This window comes from Xenopus tropicalis, chromosome 4, assembly GCF_000004195.4.
Source record: "Xenopus tropicalis strain Nigerian chromosome 4, UCB_Xtro_10.0, whole genome shotgun sequence".
NCBI lineage: Eukaryota > Metazoa > Chordata > Amphibia > Anura > Pipidae > Xenopus > Xenopus tropicalis.
In genome coordinates, this window is record NC_030680.2 from 22695927 (window position 1) to 22702987 (window position 7061).

The 7061-nt window shown below is 43.6% G+C and overlaps 1 long non-coding RNA gene across 1 annotated transcript; it reads left to right on the forward strand.

The window, feature by feature from the left end:
- The first annotated feature begins 609 nt into the window (after positions 1 to 609).
- On the forward strand, positions 610 to 1294 carry LOC108647373. The gene is made up of 3 exons (XR_001924382.2): positions 610 to 716; positions 1098 to 1158; positions 1243 to 1294. It is a non-coding gene; the product is annotated as an uncharacterized LOC108647373 (long non-coding RNA).
- Positions 1295 to 7061: the final 5767 nt, after the last annotated feature.

Sequence of the window (7061 nt, forward strand, 5' to 3'; positions counted from 1 at the left end):
TAAGTTTTAATTTACTGCCTTAGAACCCTGCCAATCAGTTTGTAGTTTTTGCTACTGTTGTCCTAAGGAAACAGATTACAAAGGATACCACCTGACTTTATCTGTCCAAAGCCCATTATCAGCAATGGGGCCAGATTCTATAAGATCCCATTATATCTTGTGTTGTTGTTGCAAAGTTTGTGGGTCAGATAAAGATCTGACCCAAAACCCTGATTAAAATCTCCTGTGTAGCTTGGCCCTAAGGAGCTCTATTAAACTTTGTTTAATGTTATTTGACATTAGCATTTGCTACTGGAAGCTTTTATCATAGGTTTTAGTTTCCTGGGAGAACATATTGGGTCACCTGCCCCACAGGAGAAGGGGAAAAAATATAATGAAAGGCACCGGTTTTAATCTACAGCTCTTAATCTGTGTGGCAAACACTTACCGAACAACAAATGTGTTAAAATATAGTTTAAATACTGTTTGTAGAAGTAACATCTGGTTAAAGGCTACATGTGCCCACCGACCTCTGTGCACACATGCAACTTACATTATTTTTATTTTTTTTACTTTCTGTTTATATATTAGCAGTTTTGCACTATTAATATCATACATGTGTTTCAGGAGCACCCCCGTCTGTTCTGTCCTGTACTGAATGAAAAAACCTTTTGGTTCGGTATTCAGCCGAATCGCTTGGGATGGATTCAGGGGTTCGGCCGAACCCGAAAAACTAGGTTTGGTGCATCTCTAATTTTGTCACCCAGAAAGATACACAAAGACACAACAAGACTTAAACGACCAACAGAACTTGTTTATTTATTTTAATTAACATAAAACACAAACATCAGCAATTAGCAAGGGGGCTGATTGGTCAGACATTGTTCCAGATTGGGCCGTATATGGCTACCTAACTATATATATAATTAATAATAAAAATAAAATGTGGTCCCCGTTGAGCTCACATTCTAATGTCCCTATAACAGTCCACAATGCGCACACAACAGGGACTATTCCATCAGGGAAATGCACAGAATGAAATATCTATGCCTTGGGATGGGAAAAAGATGTGAATAACGTTCATAATCCTTCCGGCACTCTCTCGTTTCCCCCCACAGCTTGGAATGAAGAAGAAGAAATACATGCCGTATAATCACCAGCACAAGTACTTCTTCTTCAGTGAGTGAGCTCAACACCAAGTACTTCATGTCTCAGGTTATAAAGCTATTGCTAACGGATATTCATCCTCTGTTCTCTTTGCAGTTGGGCCTCCAGCACTGATTCCCGTCTATTCCCAATGGTATATTTTCTACTTGCAACGGCGCAAGAATGTGGGCAGGTAAGCACGTTTAATTCTGCCAGTAAATGGACTGACAGTAAAGTGAGGTTGCAATGGCTGACTCTGCCTCTTGTTCCTGCAGACCTGGCCTGGATGATTCTTTCTGTGTGAGGTTTGGTCTGTGTTACATCCCGTTCCTGGGAGTGGAGCGGCAACCATCGCTCTGTTCATGGTGGTTAGGTGAGCACTGTTATAAACAGAAGGTACAAGGGAATGGAATAGCTGCAGGGAACAGGGGTACATACTACAGGCCATACCATGCCGTTAGATCTACAGCTAAGGAGTAAAACAAGAAGCTCCACAAAAACTATAGGTGCTTGTTTTGTTGCATTGGTTGTACCCTATGGAATGCTGAAATCTATCAAATAGAATAGGGACCCAGTGTGTGTGGGGGGAACACAGTTTTGCAAACCCAAGGTAGTATTTTTTATAGATGTGAGCATGGTGTGAGCAAGCTGTATCCAAATGAATAACTTCCTCTAGCATTAAACAACAACAGAGAGAGAGAGAGAGAAAGGCCCCAAGATATTATTTATGAAGCAAAACTACTACATGGTGGTCCCTGAGAAGTAGGGCCAGTAAGAGGGGTAGGCCAGGAGAGGGCAAGTGCCGTAGGGTGCAACAGTGGGGGGTTGCACAGCACCATACATCTTTCTGCCTCCCCCTAGTCCAGTCAAGTCTGATCCATCAGCACCCGCCTCCTCAAATCTGCCTCCCCCAGTGGTTCGGCACCCTTCTGTGTGTGCGAGCGTGCACGTGCATGCTCTCATAGAGGTGGGGTGGGGTTTGGAACGAGGTGGGTGGCTGGGTTGCCTTGGGTACCCGGCTGGCTTGGGATGCCACTGGCAAGAAGTTTTGTTGCAATTCAGTTGCATTGTGTCTGAACACATAAAGAACACCCCAAATAACAAACTTTCCTCTCTAGGATGGTTCCTAAATTTGTCTTTTTACAATTTTGTCCGTGTGTGTCCAAATGGCAACATAAAGAGATGAGGCATCTGATAACATACACCGCCATTGCCTGCAGGGACCTGATCCAAGCAACATATTTTATCCCTGGGACAGATCCCCTCAAAAGAGCCAGATGCCCTAATTTGTGTTGCTGTTTTTTATATGCATCATGTATGTCCCCTCCATTGATTCACCTTGGGCCCTGGATACAGGGAGGATCATATTATAGATGGTAGCACGGCGCTGGTAGCAGCACATTAGTCTCTGATCAATGTCTTTGTCTTGTGTTTCAGATTTATTGAGAGCAACTTGTTTCGTGTGGGTCACTCAGATGAACCACATTCCAATGAACATTGAGTATGATCAGAATAAGGAGTGGCTCTCTATCGCAGGTACCCATCCATATTAGTGATGGGCGAAATGTTTCGCCAGGCATGGATTCGCAGCGAATTTCCGCATTTCGCCATTGGTGGATTGTTTCGCCAAAATGGATGAAAAATTTGCCACGGAAAAATTTGGCCAAAATTGTGCAAGAATAGTCGCAAGTCCAAAAATGGTCTCTTCCTCCACTTTACTTTCTCACCCCGTGTGACTATTTCTCCCCACAGTTTATTTCCCACCATGCCCCAGCACAGTTACTGGATTGTTTGCCTTCCTCTACTGAACCCAGCAGCCAACAAACAATTTCTCTGTATAGCTACAATTTTATTGTTATTGTTACTTTTTATTACATATCTTTCTATTTAGGCCCTCCTCTATTTCTATTCCTGCCATTATCTGCCAACAGTCATTGAACAGCAGCAGAGGAGACTCAGGGGCTACTAGGATTCCGCCACTGCGGTGCCTCCTGGGCTTGTTTGGCCTCTGTGCCGTATTGGGAACCTTATACAATTCTGATGCTTTATGTCACTACTTCAGTGTCACAGGAGATCGGCCTACACAGTAATTCATAGGGAAGGCTCTCTGGGCTTATGAGTCCCATTCATACAGTTTGCCCAAAGATTATATGGTGGAAATGCTCCTCAGATATGTCCTAGCTATTTATTTGACTCTACAGCGACACCCTCAGGAGACCCAGCAAGCTGCACCTTGAACGTATAAACATAAAGTCAGAACTAAATTCCCTGCTTCGAGGCAAGATAAGCCATTCACCCAATCGTGTTTTTCCTTCCAAATCATACAATTCAGGCAGCCAATGGGCAGAACTGCTGTTTGCAAAAGTACAAAAGATACATTTTATGGATTCACAGAGGTGGCTTTTTGGATTTTTTCAAAAATGATATTCTCTCTGGCTGAGACCCTCAGGCATACGTAGCGTGTTCCCTGGCCAGAATCATATGAAAATGCCCCAACGTTTTGAATGATTACGTGTGCCTTAGGCCAAGTCGGGGTGCAGCTTGGAAGTAAAGTGGCTTCCTGTATGTCATAGTGGTGAGAGCAGTTTTAAAATTGATCCCCTCCTCCCTCCGCTGCCCACGATCATGTCCTAGTGCCCTTCCTTCTCCAAACTGCCTGTTCTTACCAACAGATTACATGTTATATATGCTAAAGTGTCAGTACCACTTAAAAGCCGCCTGTATCATGTGATAGGGGTAAGATGGAAGTAAGATGAAGATTAAAACCTTGATTTTTTGTTGGTGTCGCGTTGATGAATAATGTATCAGTGACCCCCCCACCCCGTGAGTATTTAGGAAATACAGTAATAGCAGCAGCTACACTTGTGCAGTAATGATGACATACCTCCCAACATTGAAAAATGAAAAGAGGGACAAAAAGATTTTGACCACGCCCACTTCTGTGGCCACGCCCCAATTACCACACCCCATTTTTAAAATTCATTTTTTGCCGCAATGGCCCAATAGGCAGTACCCCCCATACACAGTGCCCCATTACCCCCATAGACAATGCCCTCCATAGACAGTGCCCCCAATTGACCCCATAGACAGACAGTAGCCCCCATACACTGCCCCATAAAAAGTACCCCCCCATACACAATGCCCCCATACAGTGCCCCCAATTTCCCCCATAGAAAGTACCCCCCCATACACCAGTGCCCCCAATTTCCCCCATACACAGTACCCCCCATACACAGTAGCTCTAATTGCCCCCATAGAGAGTACCTCAATACACAGTTCCCCCCCATACACAGTAGCCCCTAATTGCCCCCATAGAGAGTACCTCCAATACACAGTGCTCCCCCCCATAGATGCTGCTTCTTGAGACTCCTGCTCTTTATGCGGCTCCTTCTATGGCGGCAACAGGCCCTTTTATAAGGTTGCGCCCGTGCGTACGTGAGACGTCACACATATGCGCGGGTGCAACATTATAAAAGGGCCTGTCGCTGCAGTTAGAGGAGCCGCATAAGGAGCAGGAGCCACGGAACAAGCCGGAGCCTGAGCGCTCGGCTCCAGCGAGCGCGTCCCGCTGTCCCTGGGTTGTTCAATGAATGGTCTGCATTTTCGTAATGCGGGACATTCATTCAACTATCCGGGACAGCGGGACGCGCTGTAAAAACCGGGACTGTCCCGCGAAAAGCGGGACAGTTGGGGGGTATGTGATGAGGCTGGCATTTTGAAAGTGAGAACAGGCATCAGTCGGCCCGTTAGATGCCTAAATTCATCCAGAGCACAGCCAGTAACTATCAGTGCTCCATCACATTCCTTTGCAGTTGGTCATTTTATCAAAGTCCCATTTGGCCCCGGTGCCATATTGTAATCTGCCAAAGGGCCATTCTAGCCTGACCTGCTGCTCCAACCTCTGACTGCATGGGGTCTGGGGAATTTTCTAGCATTCAGTAGCCATGGAAAGTAGCTGCTACTAGTAGCCCAGTGTGTCATTACCCTTAGGGTGAAGTCACACAGAGCTACTAGTAGCAGCTGTTTTTATTTCGGCTTTCTCACTTTTAAATCTAAATTTAAACCACAAAATCATTCATTACTACAAACCACATAGGGCACATTCTATAACATATCAATATATATAATAGATTATTATTGTTGAAACCCTTTTAAATATGTTTTGTTCCCTGGCAAGAGATAGTCCCTTCCCCTTTGAATTGATATCAGAATAAATGAATTTACTAACTCTGCATTTATTTATACACATGAATTACTGTATAACTTCTCAAAAGCACTTTTTTCCCAGTACTAAACACATCTTTAGTCATTTTGTGCCTTATATAGATCTTGATAGATGATAGGCCTTTAATTCTATAAAATAATAGCGGGACCTCATTAGTTACCACTAGGTGGAGGTGTTCTCCAATATAAAAGGGAATGACTCACTTGTTCTTTCTGGGTCTTCACCTCATTAAGGGGTATCTACATAAATAAATGGTGAGATGTGGTTTCAATGTCTAATTATTCCTCTTACAAGCTCCAGGGGGTGTGCTCTTTTTGCTATTTGCTATTTCATCAGGTTCCCTGGTTACTAAGTTTCCTAACTGACCTTGACTCAGTGTTGGACTAGGCCGGTGGGACACTGGGAATAAACCCGGTCAGCCCCAGCCACCCAACAGACCCAGACCTACTCCCCTCTGACCTCCCCTCCAAATTGCTGCTGCATCGGAGAATACAAGGTATGAGTGATGGAGGGAGGGGGGGTTGTGGTGTTGCGTATTCTTTGAAAGACTTGACAGTGACCTCATAACTGGGGGGGACTATTTTGATTCCGAATATTGAATTTTGGTCTTTTGTTCGATGTCCAGCTTCCTCCTTAATCCTGACTTGAGCTCTAAGAAAGCCTAATGGCACAGTAGCTTAGTAAACAGAGTGTCTATGAAGGTTTTCATTCATCCAGGTGATGATAGACATTATCTTTAGAGTAGTTGATCTCAGAGTGTGAGCACAGGTAGCCCAGCCAGGGCATAGTGTGTGTATACGTAACCAAGAGATAATTGATATAATAAGTGGGCCTATTAAAGAATCTTGCCATACTGGCAATATAGATATATATATCAGTATATAGTGTCATTTTACAGATTTTGCCTTGAGCCACCATCTTGTGATTGGCTGTGTGCAGAGATCACCTGACAGGAAGTAATGAAACAATGTTGGCTCTAATTGTAACAGGAACAAGAAATGTAGTAGTAAAAGAGCTTTGGCCATTTATGTAACCTGCGTGTAACTGGCATGTCTGTATGTGCTTTAAAGCCTAATTAGAGCCAGATAGTAGGAAAACTATACCCCCAGAATGAATACTTAACCAACAGATGGTTTAAAGAATCTTACCAAACTGGTTTATATATATATCAGTAAATATTGCCCTGTTACATCTTTTCCCTTGAGCCGTATAATTTTTCGCCTGCCTGTAGTAGGTGTTAATTTTCGCATAGCCGAATGCGATATTTAGCGCGCAAAAGTTATAGTGAATCATGCGATCGTATTCTTTTCAGCGCAGAAATTAACGCATGCGGTAAAACTAGTGCGAGAAATAACCCATGCGAAAATGTCGATTTTTCGCACGCGATAATACTATGGTGAATTATTTTGCGTTTTTTAACGCAAAAAAGCGTGCGATAATTTTTATCGCCCTTTAGTGAATCAGGCCCAAAATAGTGGCTCTTTCATTTAGGATTTCCAATGGCACACACCCCTAGAAAAGTATATTTGTATGAAAATAGTTTATTTAGATTAAGCAGTGTTTTACATATGGGATGTATTATACTAGGGATGCACCAAATCCAGGATTCGGTTTGGGATTGGGCCAAGATTTAGCCTTTTTCTGCAGGATTCAGATTCAGCCGAATACATGGTCCTGGCCGAACCGAATCAGAATCATTAAAATCACATGA